The sequence below is a fragment of the Salvelinus fontinalis genome, chromosome 28 (genome assembly GCF_029448725.1).
Source record: "Salvelinus fontinalis isolate EN_2023a chromosome 28, ASM2944872v1, whole genome shotgun sequence".
Classification (NCBI taxonomy): Eukaryota; Metazoa; Chordata; class Actinopteri; order Salmoniformes; family Salmonidae; genus Salvelinus; species Salvelinus fontinalis.
Genome location: NC_074692.1, coordinates 11,342,735 through 11,362,370, shown reverse-complemented (window position 1 = coordinate 11,362,370; position 19,636 = coordinate 11,342,735). Strand labels below are relative to the sequence as shown.

General features: G+C 43.9%; 1 protein-coding gene across 3 annotated transcripts in view; it reads right to left on the bottom strand.

Moving 5' to 3' along the window:
* Window positions 1–18,439, bottom strand: part of LOC129826139 (uncharacterized) — a 41,001-nt gene extending 22,562 nt beyond the window's left edge. For all 3 annotated transcript variants that reach the window (XM_055886498.1, XM_055886497.1, XM_055886499.1), the window contains exon 1: window positions 18,288–18,439. The gene's annotated coding sequence lies outside the window, so the exon portion shown is untranslated. The remainder of the gene's footprint in view (window positions 1–18,287) is intronic.
* Between the last annotated feature and the right edge of the window lie 1,197 nt (window positions 18,440–19,636).

The following is a 19,636-nucleotide window of genomic DNA, read 5'->3' as shown; positions in this document are numbered from 1 at the left end:
TCATTGTTTTGATGTCTTCACTAGTAGAAAATCGTAAAAATAAAGAAAAACCCTTGAATGAGTAGGTGTGTCCAAACTTTTGACTGGTACTTATATATATACTGTATATATATATATATGTACTTTTGAAGTCAGAAGTTTACATACACCTTAGCCAAATACATTTAAACTCAGTTCTTCACAATTCCTGATATTTAATCCTAATAAAAATGAATTGTCTTAGGTCAGTTAGGATCACCACTTTATTTTAAGAATGTGAAATGTCAGAATAATATTAGAGAGAGTGATTTATTTCAGCTTTAATTTCTTTCATCACATTCCCAGTGGGTCAGACGTTTACATACACTCAATTAGTATTTGGTAGCATTGCCTTTAAATTGTTTATCTTGTGTCAAACGTTTCGGGTAGCCTTCCACAAGCGTCCCATAATAAGTTGGGTGAATTTGGCCCATTCCTTCTGACAGAGCTGGTGTAACTGAGTCAGGTTTGTAGGCCTCCTTGCTCGCACACGCTTTTTCAGTTCTGCCCACACATTTCTATAGGATTGAGGTCAGGGCTTTGTGATGGCCACTCCAATACCTTGACTTTGTTTTCCTTAAGCCATTTTGCCACAACTTTGGAAGTAAGCTTGGGGTCATTGTCCATTTGGAAGATCCATTTGCGACCAAGCTTTAACTTCCTGACTGATGTCTTGAGATGTTGCTTCAATATATCTACATAATTTTCCTCCCTCATGATGCCATCTATTTTGTGATGCACCAGAATGCACCAGTCCCTCCTGCAGCAAAGCATCCCCACAACATGATGCTGCCACCCCCGTGCTTCACAGTTAGGATGGTGTTCTTCGGCTTGCAAGCCTCCGCCTTTTTCCTCCAAACATAACGATGGTCATTATGGCCAAACAGTTCAATTTTTGTTTCATCAGACCAGAGGACATTTCTCCAAAAAGTACAATCTTTTTCCCCATGTGCAGTTGCAAACCGTAGTCTGGCTTTCTTATGGGGGTTTTGGAGCAGTGGCTTCTTCCTTGCTGAGCGTCCTTTCAGGTTATGTCGATATAGGACTCGTTTTACTGTGGATATAGATACTTTTGTACCTGTTTCCTCCAGCATCTTCACAAGGTCCTTTTCAGTTGTTCTGGGATTGATTTGCACTTTCACACCAAAGTACGTTCATCTCTAGGAGACAGAACGTGTCTTCTTCCTGAGCGGTATGACGGCTTCGTTGTCCCATGGTGTTTATACTTGCGTACTATTGTTTGTACAGGTGAACGTGGTACCTTCAGGCATTTGGAAATTGCTCCAAAGGATCAACCAGACTTGTGGAGTTCTACAAGGATTTTTCTGAGGTCTTGGCTGATTTCTTTTGATTTTCCCATGATGTCAAGCAAAGAGGCACTGAGTTTGAAAGTAGGCCTTGAAATAGGTAGGCCTCCAATTGACTCAAATTATGTCAATTAGCCTATTAGAAGCTTCTAAAGCCATGACATAATTTTCTGAAATTTTCCAAGACGTTTCATGCACAATCAACTTATTGTATGTAAACTTCTGACCCACTGGATTTGTGATACAGTGAATTATAAGGGAAATAATCTGTCTGTAAACAATTGTTGGACAAATTACTTGTGTCATGCACAAAGTAGATGTCCTAACCGACTTGCCAAAAATATTGTTTGTTAACAAGAAATTTGTGGAGTGGTTGAAAACGAGTTTTAATGACTCCAACCTAAGTGTATGTAAACTTCTGACTTCAACTGTATATATCCATTGATTCTTGAAGAATATAACTTATAAATGCCTCATGAGCTTTGTTGAACTGTCACACTCCATGAGAACCCAAAACAGAAGCTTGTTTTTCTCCAATGTTTGTAAACATTATAAATGTAAACAAATACTGTATAGCCTTATAACATAGTTAAAACAATAATTGTTATATCATGGATTGTCAGTCCTTGCATCCATAGCTCTGTCTATTAATCTGAGAGTGGTTACATTTCTCCCGGCACATCCCTCAGCTTTTTACTAAAACAGAGGTGGAGCGTCCGTTTTGTTATTGTTTAATCTGTGGATTGGCCCTTTAAACAGCTGCATATTATTAAGATATCAAAGCTTCACCAACAAAAAGTTAAACAATACGCCTATAGCAAATGCAGCATATGGAATTCATTTTTCACATGTAAATAGGACTTTTCACTAGTGCTCAAAGCATGCCATTCCATGAGCGCAGCATTTCCCCCCCCAATTCTAGTCCTCCATGACAACAAAATCATAAACAACAGAGTAGGGCTGGCTAATAGTTTTGGGGATATGCTCAGGTAAAACAATTTGGCTAATCTATACTTCCATATTTACAAGTCCTTTTCTTTAAGATCAAGGTGTAACATTTATTGGAATGACTGGAATTCTGATAGACTTTGGTTTTTAATGTAAAGATATAATTGAATCATATTATTATATGTAGTAGAAAGCGATGGGTTAGAAGAAGCCTACATAACCAACCCATGAAGTAAAATGTAACATCCATATATGGCCAGCTATGTAAACTTTAACATTGATTTATCCTGCAATAGATGTGGTTCAATTGGTAACATACATTTTATCTTCTTCTAATTCATTCTAAGGGGAAAGTAATCTAAAGATAACTGAATGTAATCAGATTACGTTGCTGAGTTTGGCGATTCCAAAAGCTATGTTACTGATTACAATTGTGGACAGGTAACTAGTAACTGTAACAGATTACATTTAGAAAGTAACCCACCCAACCCTGCTGACATTAATGTAATTGAAAATGAAATCAAACATCTCACAAGAGCCATGGCATTAAGCAATTTGTTTGCATTGAATAATCGAAATGTGTAGTTCTGACTATAATTTTCAAGAGGTGATGATTGTGTGCCACATTCACATTTTTAGTCGGAACTAGGAAACTCAGAAACATCCGACTTGTTGAACGTGGTACGTGTATAACTACAACCAGTTAGCAAGTCGGAATGTTCCGACTAGCAAATGAACAAGGCATCACAACCAAATAGTTAACCTTTATTTAAAAATGCCTTGTAAACAGCACGCAGTTGTCAATAGTTTTGGCGGAGCTGAGGGTCTCCTTGCCCCCCAGCAGGCAAAACGAACGCTCTGCACCTTATTGTGATGTTTATTGATAGTGACATAGAGATCCTATTAAATTACTGGAGGGGCTGTTTCATAAACCCTCAAAGTTCCATAATTGGGCCAAAATGGAAGCCATCTTGGTCAGGGAGAAATCCAAAACCAGTCTAATTGGAATGAATGGCAGTAGAGGCATAGGTGATACATTTCCTGCTTTTACTTATGGAGGAAAATAAAAGTAAGGCATGTGATGTCAGAAATTGTGTAATGGAATTATAGTCACCCTAAAATATTGTTCAGATAATTATAAATACAGTTTATACAGGTTTTATACAAATGTTCTGTATAAATAGCCTCTAAAATATATGTAAACAGACCATAAATGTCCTATCATCAAATGATTTCATCCAGTGTATGGCTGTGGATTGACTGCATTGTTTGAATGGATATTGGCAGTTAATTAAAATAATTACTTGAATCATTCCTCTTAAATGGGCTGGCTAGCTAGCTAACACATATCCAGTGCAAATCAATTCTTCACATTCATTATTTTACATTATCATACTAACTGCACTAGCCATACTATTTGTGACGTAAATTGAGTATGTGCATGCTTATTGGTCATAGTATGGATATAGTTATTATGCCAAAAGTTCCCAGATGTCGTACTAAATTCACCAAAATACGAAGTATACAAGCAGTGAACACTATTTCCATACTTTTAGGGCCCATAATGCAATTCTTCAGAAAATGGGCATGGCTCCACAACGTTTTCAGAAAATGGCAGAAAATATGCAGACGGAGTCCAATGAGAGCAGATACAAATTCATTGCTCTAACTAATTATGACAAATGTTAAGAAAATGTTAAGCAATGTAATTAAGTAATGACTTTTCAAATAAGTTACGTTACACACGTTATGTTGGCTGACAATGTGTTAGCTACGCTATCCTTACAAACCGCATATCATTACAGCAGTATGTATTGGTATGTTAGCTAGCTACCTAATGTTAGTTGGCTACTAATACATCGAACTTGCCAGGCAGTATATTAACTATATGCTATTTAACTAACTACCCAACATTTATTGACTTGACTATTCACGTCATTCTTAGCTAAGTAGTATAGTCGTTGTGCGTTCTCAATGGACATTAATTCCTGCTATCTACTCCGATTTCAGAGCACTCTAGTCTGAGTGTGCCAGAGTGCAGAATAACTGATGAATTTACGACTGCTCAACAGCCAGTGTCAGTAAACGTCGGCAAAAAAGCAGTGGCACAAAAAGTATCATTAAATTGTTGCTAGCAGCACAGTTACAGTCACAAACGCTCTGGATAACATGAAAACAGCCTATCCAGCTCTGCTAGGGCGAGTAAAATGATCAGAGTGGGGTATTCTCTCATTTGTGTCTGGGAGTAGCTAGCAAGCTAGCCAACGTTAGCCAGTTATCTTGGGTGCTTGACTGCCATTGTGAAGTCAGAACGCTCGGATCAACCCTACACCTTGGTCAGAGCGTCCAATGTGTGCTCTGGACACTACGAGCTCGAAGCACAACGGACAATCTGACAACGCTCTGGATTTATGAACGCACTCTGGCATTCCAGATTGAATTTACAAACACACCCGAAATCGTAAAATGTCTAGCTAGTCATTTGTTATGCTAACAAGCTAGCAAGAGGTTGCATAATAACAGCCTCAACTTCCAGTAGACAGGCGAAGCGCTAGTACGCTCAACTGAAAGGATACCGTTCGTTTACAGTATACTAAAATGAACTAATAGTATATAGGATGTAGTATATACTCCTTAAGTATGTAGTATACAGTATGTTAGTATGGGTATTCAAACACAGCTAATGTCTTATCACAGCACTGGCAAATCATGGTTGACCAACATTGCTGACCTTTGGACTATAATTAGAAGGTTCATGATCATTCTAGTAGTCTAATTCCTAATTCTATGGATAACGACCTATATACCCCTTTCTGTGTTTGCAAACATTGCCACACATGGGCGATGTGCGCAAGTTGGTAGCAGAAGAAGGGGGAGTTCTTATAGAACAGCAGCAAAAAAATAAACAATATTTACATGTTGCTTATGAGTTCATTACACACTACCTTTGGATTATAATTGGATTTTAAGGCTCGTATGAATGTCCTGCTCAACATAATGGTTGTGTCATTATTGCAAATCAACTGCATTATACTTTTTTTTTTTTACTTCCACTTCAACCATTAAAATGGCTCTTTGGCTAGCTTTTGCTACAGCCTATATCGATGAGCTTTTAGCATTCTAGCTAACAGCTGCTGCATCCAAAATAGTTATATTGCAAAAATCACAATCAAATATAATCTTATAATCTCAAGCAAGAATCAAAACATCAATGTAAGCGTATGTTCAAGCAATAATCAAAACATAATTCTAAGCGTATGAGAACCCCAAAAAGCTATTTTGTTTAGAAGTAATAAAAACTTAAATCTAGGCTATGTTGAATGGGCGCAGATGGCGATGGCTTTTTACTGCTGCCAATAGTCGTGAGCATCTGTGATTGGCGTCAGTGTGTCGTGTACTGGAAAAGGGACTATTAGGTAGAAGGTCGCAGCCCTGCCCACTTATGGCGTAAACTACCTTTGGTTACTTAGTGTGGCAAAGAAGGGGGTCGAGTGATAAATGGCAGATATGTGAGAGTAGAACTAATAAACGAGCTCTGCCCGATCACTAAAATGGCCACCCCGATCAGAACTACAGATCACAAAATGTCCGACTGCCAAAACTACAAGTCCCAGAAGCAAGGGGAAACCTCAGGAGGTGGAGCCGACACACAGATAAAGGGTCAAGAAAAACCAGGAAGAAGAAGAGAGGGGTGGAAGGATCTATGAACCATAGAGAAAGAGACAATAGATATTGGCTGGATTTACCGTGTATGAGCTGGACTGTTTTGGACTTGTTGGCGTTTGGACCTGGACATACCGAGAACCCGATTCGTGTACCGAACCCTGCTATCCTTGACCTTGCCTACGACCTGGGTGGACCAGGATGGAGAAACAAACAGACAGGTACTGTCCTGTTCGAAATAACTCTCATTCTGGGGTAATTTGGTGACAGTTTCCCACTTAATTTGTGACAAAAGCTCATAACCTTGAAGAGGTTTGCCACACGTGGTGGAGAATGTGGGCATATGGACTAACCATTCCGCTGGTTAGGTAAAAAAAAAAAAATTCAGTTAGCACTCCAAAGGGGAGTCAGGTTTTTTTTGTGGCTTTGTTTGGTTAGGACAGTTTCTCAGGAAAATTAGTATGGAGGGAGCCATACAAGCCCTGTTACAAGCGGCGGCCACCCAACAAGAGGCAACTAGAGCTCAACAAATAGCTCATCAGGATGCAATGCGAATGTACCAGGACACGTTACAGGTCCAGCACCGCACCAACCAGCTGCTCAGAGAAGATCAAGAGAGAAACACCCGGGAGTTAAGAGAAGGCCTAAAGGGGCTAGCGGACCAAATTGGGGCTCAATTACCAGCTGCAAATACCCAGATGCGGGCCAATCATTTTCTTCAAAAAATGACAGCACAGGATGATGTGGAAGCATATCTTACCACCTTCGAAAGGACTGCAGAGAGGGAGAAGTGGCCGAAAGAAGAATGGGCAGCGCTTCTGGCACCATACCTGGCAGGGGACGCTCAAAAAGCGTATTTCGACCTGGAGTTGACAGATGCACAGGATTACGATAAACTAAAGGGAGAGATTCTGGCTAGACTGGGAGTGACCGATACCGTGAGGGCACATCGCTTCCACCAGTGGTCCTACCGATCGGGACAACCTCCCCGAAAACAGATGTTTGACTTGATTCACCTGGCACGGAAATGGTTGCGACCGGAGACCCGTTCCTCCGCCGAGATTGTCGAGACCATCGTACTCAACCAGTTTCAGCGAGGTCTACCCCAAGAAGTGCGACGATGGGTTGGCCAGAACGAGGTACATTCCGCCGACCATCTCGTGGGCCTGGTTGAACGGTATTGTACGGCAGGAACAGCTGAGCAGGCACGGGAGGACAGATTCCCATTCCCCAGAATCGGGCCGAGACACTAAGGGAGAAAACGGAAACCGGGACCGGAGATCGAGGGCGTCTCCTCCCCCGAACCCCTATTATCTGTTACAATTGTAATCGACCAGGACATATTGCAGCCTATTGCCCTATTAAAGAAGAGCCAATGCAATGTAACCTCGGTGAAAAAGAAGATGATATGTGGTATGCATGTCCTGTTGTAACCACTGTACTTGAAAGATCAAGAAACAAACATATGTGCAGGGTGACGGTTGAAGGGAAAGAGGTTGAAGCACTGCTGGATTCCGGCAGTATGCTAACCCTGGTCGTTGCAAACCTAGTGCCAACTCATAAACTGGATACAAGTCAGGATATCAGTGTTACATGCATTCATGGGGATACCCGTCTGTACCCCACAGCCTTAGTGAGCATACAAACAGAGGACGTTCTGCTGGATTGTGAGGTCGGCGTGGTCCCAAAGATGCCATATGATGTAATATTGGGTAGATACTTTCCTAACTTTGCGAAGTTAGGCCAAAAGAATGGCATATTGAGAAGCCAACAACCCTGAGCAAGCAGGAAGAAGCATGGGGCCTTCAACCAAAGCCAAGAAAAGAGGTCTCCCAGGGGCCAACCTCACAGGTGCTAGTAGGGGAGGATGAGGATGAAGTGGCAAACCTCATTGACAACGAACAGCCCGGTACTAGTGGGGCTGGGGTCGATCTGAATCTAGAGGATGACGATCTAGAACCAGCAGACCTGGCAGGGTCCTTGACTAATTTCGGGATGGCCCAAAACCAGGATCCAACCCTGCAGCAAGCCAGAGCTGACGTGCAGGTCGTCGATGGTACTCCCATAAATGATGGGATGAGGCCTAATAGTTTTCCCCACTTCATTATAAAAAAGGGTTTGGTGTACAGAGTCTCAAAAATAGGGGTTGATGTGGTTGAACAGTTGTTGGTCCCCACCCGGTACCGGAGGACAGTACTGGATCTAGCTCATGGGCACATTCTGGGTGGACACCTTGGTATCGATAAAACCTGAGACCGGATTGTAAGGAGGTTTTACTGGACAGGAATTCAGGCTGAAGTGGCTCGGCATTGTGGAGAGTGCCCGGACTGCCAGTTAACAGCTCCCCGACCAGCTGTTAGAAGCCCGTTAGTGCCACTCCCCATAATCGAAACGCCATTTGAGAGGATAGCGATGGATATAGTGGGCCCACTACCCAAGTCCGCCAGAGGACACCAATACATTCTGGTCATTCTAGATTATGCCACTCGCTACCCAGAAGCCATTCCCCTTCGGACGATGACTTCCAAAAATATCGCCAAGGAATTAGTGCTCTTGTTTACCAGGGTAGGGGTTCCAAAGGAGATCCTTACTGACCAGGGAACTCCCTTTATGTCCTGCCTTATGGCGGACCTTTGTAAATTGTGGCAGGTGAAACAGTTGAGGACATCGGTTTACCATCCTCAGACGGACGGGCTGGTTGAGAGATTCAACAGGACCCTGAAGTCAATGCTCAGGAAGGTAATCGATAAGGATGGGAAAAACTGGGATTGCATGTTGCCGTATCTGATGTTTGCCATTAGAGAGGTTCCTCAAGCCTCGCTGGGGTTTTCTCCCTTTGAGCTGGTATATGGGAGGCACCCCCGGGGAATCTTAGACATCGCCCGGGAAACCCGGGAGCACCAATCCAACCCGTATACTAGTGTCATAGAGCACGTCACGGCAATGCAAGACAGGATAGCCACAGTCATGCCTATCGTCCGAGAGCACATGAGACAAGCACAAGAGCACCAGCGGCACACTTATAACCGGCAGGCTACCCTGAGGGAATTTCAACCGGGAGATAAGGTGTTAGTGCTGATCCCCACGGTAGAGTGCAAACTACTAGCCACATGGAAGGGACCATATGAAGTACTGGAGAGAATAGGAGAAGTTAATTATTGGATCCGACAGCCAGGTCGACGGCCACAGGAACAGATCTATCACATAAACCTGTTAAAAGCATGGAGAGAGAGAGAAATACTAATGGTCACATACCCTACACACACTCAGGAGACAGCCAAAGTAAATATTTCACCTACTCTGTCCCCAGCACAAGTACAGGAAGTGAAGACCCTGATCCAGAAAAACAGAGATGTGTTTTCAGAGATACACGGCCGAACTGAGGTTACGGCTCATGATATCGTTTCCCTACCAGGGAGAAAAGTGAGCATGAGGCTATACCCGAGGCTCGACAGGCCGCGATTAGAGCAGAGACAGGGAAAATGTTGACAGCTGGAGTGATCGAGGAGTCACATAGTGATTGGTCTAGCCCAATTGTGATGGTCTCCAAGCCCGATGGGTCTTTGCGGTTCTGTAACGACTTTCAGAAGGTAAATGAAATCTCCAAGTTTGATGCCTACCCCATGCCCTGAGTAGAAGAACTACTGGAGAAAATTGGTAAAGCTCGGTACATTACGACCCTGGACCTGACAAAAGGGTACTGGCAAATTCCTCTGACCCCCAGGGCCAAAGAAAAGACAGCCTTTGCAACCCCTGACGGTTTGTTTCAATACACCGTCATGCCATTCGGCTTACACGGGGCCCCAGCCACCTTTCAACGGCCCATGAACAAGGTCCTAAAACCCCACCAGGCATACGCCGCAGCTTATTTAGATGACGTGGAGATCTACAGCCCAGATTAGGAATCGCAATTACCCCGGGTACAGGCGGTGTTAGACGCCCTTAGAAAGGCAGGGCTCGCGGCGAACCCTGCCAAGTGTTATGTGGGGTTAGGAGAAACAGAGTATCTGGGATACACCGTGGGAAGAGGGTTAATCAAACTCCAACGTAAGAAGGTGTAGGCAATTAGAGAATGTCCGAAACCAGTAAATAAGAAGCAGGTTCGAGCCTTCCTAGTGCTGACCGGTTACTACCGGAAGTTCATCCCAAGTTATGCCACAGTGGCCGCCCCACTCACCGACATGACAAGAGCCAGAGGGCCAAACATGGTCAAATGGGATGAAAGGTCCACCAAAGCATTTAGGACATTACAGGAGGCTCTCTGCTGTAATCCAGTGCTGGTGGTACCAGACTTTGAGAAAGAGTTTGTGGTTCAGATGGATGCCTCAGAGGTCGGCTTGGGAGCAGTGCTATCCCAAGAGGTAGAAGGGGTGGAACACCCCATCCTGTTTTTAAGCAGGAAGCTGGAACCACGGGAAACCAACTACGCAGTCGTTGAGAAAGAGGCGCTGGCAGTAAAGTGGGCTGTAGAAAGCCTGAAATACTACCTTCTGGGGCGCCATTTCACCCTCATCAATGACCATGCCCCACTCACCTGGATGCATAGGGCTAAAGAGAAGAACGCTCGGGTGATGCGGTGGTTTTTGAGTCTCCAACCGTTTCACTTTGACTTGAAACACAAAGCAGGGAAGGAAATGGGAAATGTGGATGGGTTATCCCGCATGCACACATATTTTGCTGCGGTAGCCCGACTTAGGGGGTCGGATCTAAGGGGGAGATGTGTGGCAAAGAAGGGGGTCGAGTGATAAATGGCAGATATGTGAGAGCAGAACTAATAAACAGGCTCTGCCCGCTCACTAAAATGGCCACCCCGATCAGAACTACAGATCACAAAATGGCCGACTGCCAAAACTACAAGTCCCAGAAGCAAGGGGAAACCTCAGAAGGTGGAGCCGACACACAGATAAAGGGTCAAGAAAAACCAGGAAAGGGCCTCCCGGGTGGCGCAGTGGTCTAGGGCACTGCATCGCAGTGCTAACTGCGCCACCAGAGTCTCTGGGTTCGCGCCCAGGCTCTGTCGCAGCCGGCCGCGACCGGGAGGTCTGTGGGGCGACGCACAATTGGCATAGCGTCGTCCGGGGTAGGGAGGGTTTGGCCGGTAGGGATATCCTTGTCTCATCGCGCTCCAGCGACTCCTGTGGCGGGCCGGGCGCAGTGCGCGCCAACCAAGGGGGCCAGGTACACGGTGTTTCCTCCGACACATTGGTGCGGCTGGCTTCCGGGTTGGAGGCGCGCTGTGTTAAGAAGCAGTACGGCTGGTTGGGTTGTGCTTCGGAGGACGCATGGCTTTCGACCTTCGTCTCTCCCGAGCCCGTACGGGAGTTGTAGCGATGAGACAAGGTAGCAATTACTAGCGATTGGATACCACGAAAATTGGGGAGAAAATGGGATAAAAAAAAGAAAAGAAAAAAAAAAAGAAAAACCAGGAAGAAGAAGAGAGGGGTGGAAGGATCTATGAACCGTAGAGAAAGAGACAATAGATATTGGCTGGATTTACCGTGAATGAGCTGGACTGTTTTGGACTTACCTGTTGGCGTTTGGACCTGGACATACCGAGAACCCGATTCGTGTACCGAACCCTGCTATCCTTGACCTTGCCCACGACCTGGGTGGACCAGGACGGAGAAACAAACACACAGGTACTGTCCTGTTCGAAAGAACTCTCATTCTGGGGTAATTTGGTGACAGTTTCCCACTTAATTTGTGACAAACGCTCATAACCTTGAAGAGGTTTGCCACATTAGGTTATCCCATTGGCTCACTGCAAAAAAACGTCACCTTTTTCTTGTTGTCTGCTAGTTTTAGTCAATTACATTTAAGAAAAGTACAACGTCTAAAGATTACTTTTCAACATTGCCTGCTCCCGAGCGTTTTCGCTACATAGAAAAATGTAATATTTTACGGCTTCCCTCATGCTCTTTTTCATGATGGTGCTAGCAGCCATGTGAGTGAGTGCTAGATAGCTACCGACCCGAACATTAAGCTAGCCAAGACCAACAACAAACAGACAGACTATACAGCTACAACTAGTTGGTGACGTTACAAATTGACTATACTAAACAAGTTAAATGTATTACCTGTGATTAAATGTTTTCCACACACATAGCTACGTTTAGCCTACTTGGACACCGGGACCAACACTTCCCACGAAGAATAGTCTAAAGTCACAGGGCTCTTCTTGCAGGCTCTATTTCCCTAAATGGGAGCATTGCGAACCGCAGGTTGGGACTTTTGACCTGTTTACATGTACATTGAACAACGCAGCAGCTTTTCTGCATGTTTTGTGATTTCTGTATAACTAAACATTGACGACAAAGTTGGCTCTTTTACAATGTGTGATCGAGGGGAATTCCTTATGATGTGTATATCAACTCGGAGTATCTTAACCAACTTCATTTGGCTTCAATGTGCTATTGAGTCTTCGCATAGGAATGAATGTGATGGCTTTGCATTGGTATATACTACTTGTGTTTGATGCCAATGATGATTGCAGATGCATAGCTATGTGATTTATTTTTTTATGGACTTATGACAGCAGGAGCGCGAGCAATCAGGGAAATTGAGTGAATCATCATTAGTCTTTCATTAGGGTATTGTAATATTCATATGTGTAAACATACTGAATTATAATTAAATGCATTTTACCGCCATCTCATACTGTGCTATGATTGGTTAAGACCACCCAAATGGTTAGGTCATGGTCAGTTTGATCCCGGTTGGCGATACGTGAACATGCCAGTTATAGCTAGCTAATAAAGAGCTACATTAAGAAATATCCTGTAGTACTTAATTGTATTATTTTGTACAAAGTGAGCAAAACAAGACATGGTGTCTGAGTAAAAGGTCTTAAAAGATGGATTTTTCTGGAGTTCCTTCACCTCGAATGGACTGGGAGTCTACAAACTTACCCGATGCATGGCGTAAGTTCAAACAGCATGTGGAGCTAATGTTCACGGGTCCTCTGAAGGACAGAGGAGAAGAGGGAAAATGCAGCTACTTGCTCCTCTGGATCGGTGAAAAAGGGAGAGACATTTACAACACATGGACACTTACCGAGGCTGAATCAAAGGTACTGAAACCATACTACGATCGTTTTGAAGCATATGTTGTGCCGAAGACCAATACGATATTCGCTAGGTACAAATTCCATGAGAAAGTACAGGGATCTAACGAGTCTTTTGAACAGTTCGTGACAGAACTGCGTCTCCTTGTGAAAGACTGTGATTATGAAAACAAGGATGAGATGGTCAGGGACCGTATTGTATTTGGAATACACTCACCGCGAGTGAGAGAGAAACTTTTGAATGTTGGGTCTGAGGTAACGCTGGACAAAGCTATCGACATAGCCAGATCTCACGAGCTAGCACAGGCTCAGATGAAAACCATTTTGCACGGTAGCATGAGCGCATCACGTGAACAAGCAGTGCATGCGGTTAGGCAGGCATCAAAGCACACCTCCGGTGCACAGAGAGCGCGTTTTAGAAGAGACATGACTCCAAAACAGAGCGACACAGACTCAAAACGCCCCAAAACATGTGGATATTGTGGATACAAAGTGCATAGCGAACAAGGAAATTACCCAGCTAAAGGCAAACAGTGTACTAAATGTGGAAAATGGAATCACTGCAAAAGTGTGCAGAGCTTACCGTGGAAAAACAGTACACACAGTGAGTGAAGATGAAATGTCAATCAAAGAGTCAAACGCTGATGAACTGTTTATTGATTCAGTGACACAGACAAGTCAAATATCAGAGACAGAGCAAGCCTTTGCTGACATTGAGATAGGAACACAAGGCACAGAGCTAAAGTTCAAACCAGACACTGGTGCACAAGTAAACATTATTCCTCTGAATAAGTACTGCAGCTTGACATCTGAGTGTGAGCTACAGCCCACCACGCGCAGACTGACTGGTTATGGTGGTGAACAGCTCCCAGTAAAAGGCACATGCACTTTCAAATGCAAATACAAGGAAAGTGACATGATGTTGGACTTTTATGTTGTTGACACTAGAGCACCTGCAGTGCTAGGTCTTAAAGCATGTTTAGACATGGACCTCATCAAGCTAGTTTTATCAGTGACAGCACCAGTAGAGACAGACAATGTATTGGAGGTTTGCTGATTTTGCTGATGTTTTTACAGGAATAGGATTATTCCTAGGAGAATGTACCATTCACCTTGACCCAGACGCAATCCCTGTGGTCTACCCACTGAGAAAAATCCCCCTGCTCTCCGTGCCCGTCTGAAGAAAGAGTTGGAGAGCATGGAGCAATCTGACATAGTCACCAAGGTTACAGAACCGACTGACTGGGTAAATGCGTTAGTGGTGGTGGAGAAACCACGCACAGGCAAGCTCCGAGTATGTCTCGACCCAAGAGACTTGAACAAGGCTATAAAACGCCCCCATTATCCTTTACCGACGCTAGATGGCATCACACACAAGCTAGCGGGAGCACACTACTTCAGTGACATGGACGCTAGATCAGGCTACTGGGCTATCAAGCTCACAGAAGAGTCATCTAAGCTCACAACATTCAACACACCGTTTGGACGCTACAGGTTCCGTCGCCTGCCTTTTGGGATTATCTCAGCCCAAGACGAGTTTCAGCGAAAGATCGACGAAGTGTACAAAGGCCTCGACGGAGTTGTGGCAATTGTGGACGACATCCTTGTCTATGGTCGAACCAAAGAGGAGCACGACCGAAACCTCCGCGTGATGCTGCAAAGGTCCCGCGAGAGAGGAGTCCGGCTCAACCCCGAGAAGAGCACAGTCGGCGCTACAGAGGTCAGCTACTTCGGACATCTTCTTACAGCGACTGGAATCAAGCCAGATCCACAGAAGATCTTAGCCATAAAATAAATGGAGCCACCAAAGAACTGTGCAGAGCTGGAAACAGTGCTTGGCATGGTCAACTACTTAGCCAAGTTCGCACCCAGCCTCTCCAATGCGAATGCACCCCCGCGTCAACTGCTAAAGCAGTCCAGTGAGTTTCTCTGGGACAAGCAACACCACATTGCTTTCCAGAATGTGAAAGACTTGATCACGAGAGAACCAGGACCAATCCTTGCCTACTACGACCCCGACAAAGAGCTCAGACTCCAAGTGGACGCGTCGAAGTATGGCCTAGGTGCAGTGCTACTGCAAGAAGGAAAGCCCATCGGCTACGCTTCCAAATCTCTCACAGACTGTGAAATCAACTACGCTCAAATCGAAAAGGAGCTCTACGCCATTCTGTTCGGATGTAAACGTTTCCATCAGTACATATATGGACGACAAGTCATTGTGGAATCCGACCACAAGCCCCTTGAGTCAATTATGAGGAAACCACTAGCCGCAGCCCCGCCAAGGCTACAGAGAATGATCCTTCAACTACAAAAATACGACTTCACAATCACTCACCGTCCAGGCAAAGACATCCCTATCGCAGAGACACTCTCCAGGAAGTTTCTTACCTTACCTCTTACCAGCAGCCTCAGTGAAGGCATGGACATGCCAGTGCACACTGTGTACAGCAACTTACCAGTTGGTGACACAACTGAAGGAGATCCAAGCAGAAACAGAAAAAGACTCACAACTCGCACAGCTGAGGAAAGTCATACAGGATGGATGGCCTCAGAGCGTCTCAGAATTCTGGAACCGTCGTGATGAACTATCACAGATCAACGGAATAATTTTCAAAGGAGAGAAAATCATCATTCCTACCAGTCTCAGAGAATAGATTTTGACAAAGATCCATGCTGGACACATGGGCATGGAAAAGTGCAAACAGAGAGCACGGGACATTTTGTTTTGGCCCGGAATGTGCAAACAAATAGAGGACATTGTTGGTAAATGTGCCATATGTCTTGAACGACGCCCCTCAAACACCAAAGAGCCAATGTTACCTCACTGTATCCCAGACCGACTCTGGCAGGTCGTGGCAACCGATCTGTTTACCTGGAACAACGAGGACTACATCGTAACAGTGGACTACTACAGCAGATACTTCGAACTCAACAAGCTTCACAGCACCACATCTGCAGCTGTGATACACAAGCTGAAAGCAGCCTTTGCCAGGCATGGCATTGTAGAGACTTAAATATCTGACAATGGGCCCTGTTACAAATCAAATGAGTTTGAATCCTTCACAAAAGCATGGGAGTTCACACATGTCACCACAAGCCCGCATTACCCTCAAAGTAACGGCCTTGCTGAAAAATCTGTGCAGATTGCTAAATCACTCATGGAAATAGCAAAAGCAGACGAGAGACCCCAACCTCAGTCTCCTTGAATACCGCAACACTCCAGTTGACAACTTCAAATCACCAGCCCAGCTGTTGATGAGCCGCAGACTTCGCTCAATCCTTCCCAGCACCAACCAGCAGCTGCAACCTGAGGTCGTCAGCTACAAGGAAATGCATGGAACACGTGCACAGAGACAACAACAACCAAAGCGATACTACGACAGGTCAGCTAGACCACTGCCACCACTGATCGACGGAGAGTCAGTTAGAATCCAAGAGCATGGCCTCTGGAAGCCAGCAGTTGTCATCCAGCCAGCTGACACTGAACGTTCATATTACGTCCGCACAGCAGAAGGAGCGGTGTACCGCCGCAATCGTCGTCACCTACTGAACACAAAAGAACAACACACTGATGAGATGAACTGTTCCCCTGAAAGAGAACGTGATGGACTAAACACACACACAGCACAACATACACCATACTTACCTGCAACACCACAAGAACTGTTGACTGACACAAGCATGCTCAGCATCATATCGCACAAGGTCAGGAAGAGAGGTCAAGCCCAGAGCTGTCCTAGACCTGTGAAATGTCAAAGGGTGTAGGCGGATCGCTGCCCTAAAAGACTTCCAGACTGTAAACTTGTTATTGAAAGTTCACTTGAAATGCTTTGGTATTGTATTTGTTTGAAATGTTAAGATGTATTTCCACTGTGAAAGCTGAGTTGCTGAGAATCCCTTGTTCGAAAAGTAACAGTATGTTGGATTATTGTTTCAGAGTCTATGTTGATTCAGCTGGTGTAGTATGCAATATAAATGGTTACTTACCTTGAGTTCAAACTGCAGAGCATGTTTTCAAAAGAAACGCTTAGAATATGTAAACATTTTTCTTTTGTTTTAAAAGAAGGGGGATGTAATATTCATATGTGTAAACATACTGAATTATAATTGGATGTATTTTACCGCCATATCATACTGTGCTATGATTGGTTAAGACCACCCAAATGGTTAGGTCATGGTCAGTTTGATCCTGGTTGGCGATACGTGAACATGCCAGTTATAGCTAGCTAATAAAGAGCTACGTTAAGAAATATCCTGTAGTACTGCATTTTATTATTTTGTACAACGTGTGCAAAACAAGATGGGTATCATGCCATGAAAGTAATGTTTGTTTTCTGCACACATTTCCCCTCACACCCTCACCATTTAATCCTGTCAGGTACCAAGGAATTCCATATGATTGAATAATGGTTATGAAACTTCAATAAACAGTAAATGTAAAAATGTATCAAAAAACATCAGGAAAATGTTTGCCTTTTTAGTTGTGCAGAGGCAATAAAGTCGATTTACACAACAATGTCTTAAACAGTACCTATTTTGCGAAGAATACTTGGTCCTGTTAGCGAGGTCACTGAGATTGACATCACTTTTAGAAGTGAGCTCAGGCCAAGAAAGCATAATAAAAGTTACCCCACCCTCACAGACACATACATCAATGTAATGTCACAATAGAAACAATCCAACACTTACCTATCACAGATCCATTTACACATTTATATGCATATACATTTAAGTATACAATGATCCTGTCACTGGAAGCAGTACTATAAACAGTGGTCTGCTATGTCTATTTGTCTTTCTTTTTTGTTTGTGAGAATGACAGTGGGCAGTAATCAGGCCTATTACAGCTGAAGAGTAAATGTTTGCCTGCGGTTTCAGTGATGATCAGAACCAGTTGTGAGTTGAGTTTACAGAGCAGGCCCTGATTAGAGGATCACAGTGGATGGAACTGGGTTGTCATTTTGATTAGAGGACTGGTGTCAATCTAACTAGACGGGAATATCTCTATGCAATAGGTACAGTTTGACCCATGACCAATTCATCTCCCAAATCCTTTGAACTTCTGCTTTTTTTGTAACCAAATTTCCCACCCAAGACATTATTACGAAAAAAGAAGGCTTGTCATTCTGGAATGGATTCAGTACTTATATATTGTTTTAGTGCATCTGTCAACAATCTAAGAGAAACCATATGTGGGTGTTTCTCACACAAGCCTTTAGGGACAATTTCTAACACAGAGCCTTCCAACATTCCCACCACAACAATAATGTTTTTGAAACCATTCTTACCTGCTCTCCGAAGATGTCCAAGATTTTGACCACCATCATCGACTTTGAGGGAATGTTTCTGTGGTGTTCTGATTGTCAGCCCATTTTCTAATGTGTTTCTCTTAGTCTTTATCCACACCCAGGGATTTACAGGGCTGACACAACCCACTTTACTGTTGCCACGGGCACAATGAGCTAAGTCGCAGGATTTGTTTGTGGTTGGTGAGGGGGTAAGTTTCAGTATTGTCATAGTAACAAAAAAAACTTTACCAACAAGTGTACAGTACATGATTCACAGACATTCTGGATAATAGTCTATGGAAAGTTTGTCAGTTGTTGGGGAGCAAAACCTAACCATTGTATCTATATGCATTGGTCTTGCAGCCTATGGTAGTAATTCAATAATCCTCCACGATAATGCTTAAAGGTCATCCGTGTGAGTGAGAAGGAAGCATTATCAAGTGGATTTGGGACTCCTTGGCGATGCTTTTATCACTGCTCCGTACCTCATTTGAGGACTTTTTAAGGAGGACAGGTGAAGAAGGAATTCATATGTCTAGATTTTGTCTGTCTCCACCTTGTACCTGGTGAGCTGCATGTTGGACTGATTCCAGGAGAGGAGGCTTCATGTGGTAGAGCTCCTGTTGTCTGGTTCCACTTACAAACCTGTCGCCATCCATGTCTTTGACGTTGGCCAGGTGAAACTGCTGTTGAACAGAAGCAGCTAGAACCTGGCAGTATAGTACAGTACAGCCACCACTGTCTTTCTACTGACAGCTACACTGCCCTAGACCTTAGTCGATGATGTGTTCTCCAACTGTGAAATCAAATCACCGTATAGGTTGTAATGTGAGAGGGGAGACATTGGTAATTTATAGGAATAAATGTTTTTCAGTGTCATTGCAGCAGGAGGTCAGACTAGGCGCCCCCATTTCCATATCCCTAGTGTGTCCTGACTTCGGAAATAGAAGTTCCTGGCAGATGAGTCCAGTGTCTCTTCAGTCTGATATTTTGATTATGTATCCACCCATTGTAAAACTAAAAGTGGATCCTAGTCTTAGCTCATATGAAGAAAATGTTAAAGGGACATTTCAAAAACGTAATATTCATCATCTCAAGCAAAAAAATAAGATTTGCCTTTTTGTTGCTTTTTGTTGCTTTTTGTTGCTTTTTGTTGTCCCAGTAAGTGTACTGTAGTTGTTTCTCCACATGTATGATTGGAAAGCCTGTGGAAGGTCTGAGGGCATCATTCCTAGTTAATAAGTGGAAGAACATCAAAACTGGGTATTCCCCACAGTCTATTCAGACACTAGCCATGTCTGTTTGCCCTTTGTTTCCAAGACAAGCTAGCTCATCTCCACAGGGACCAG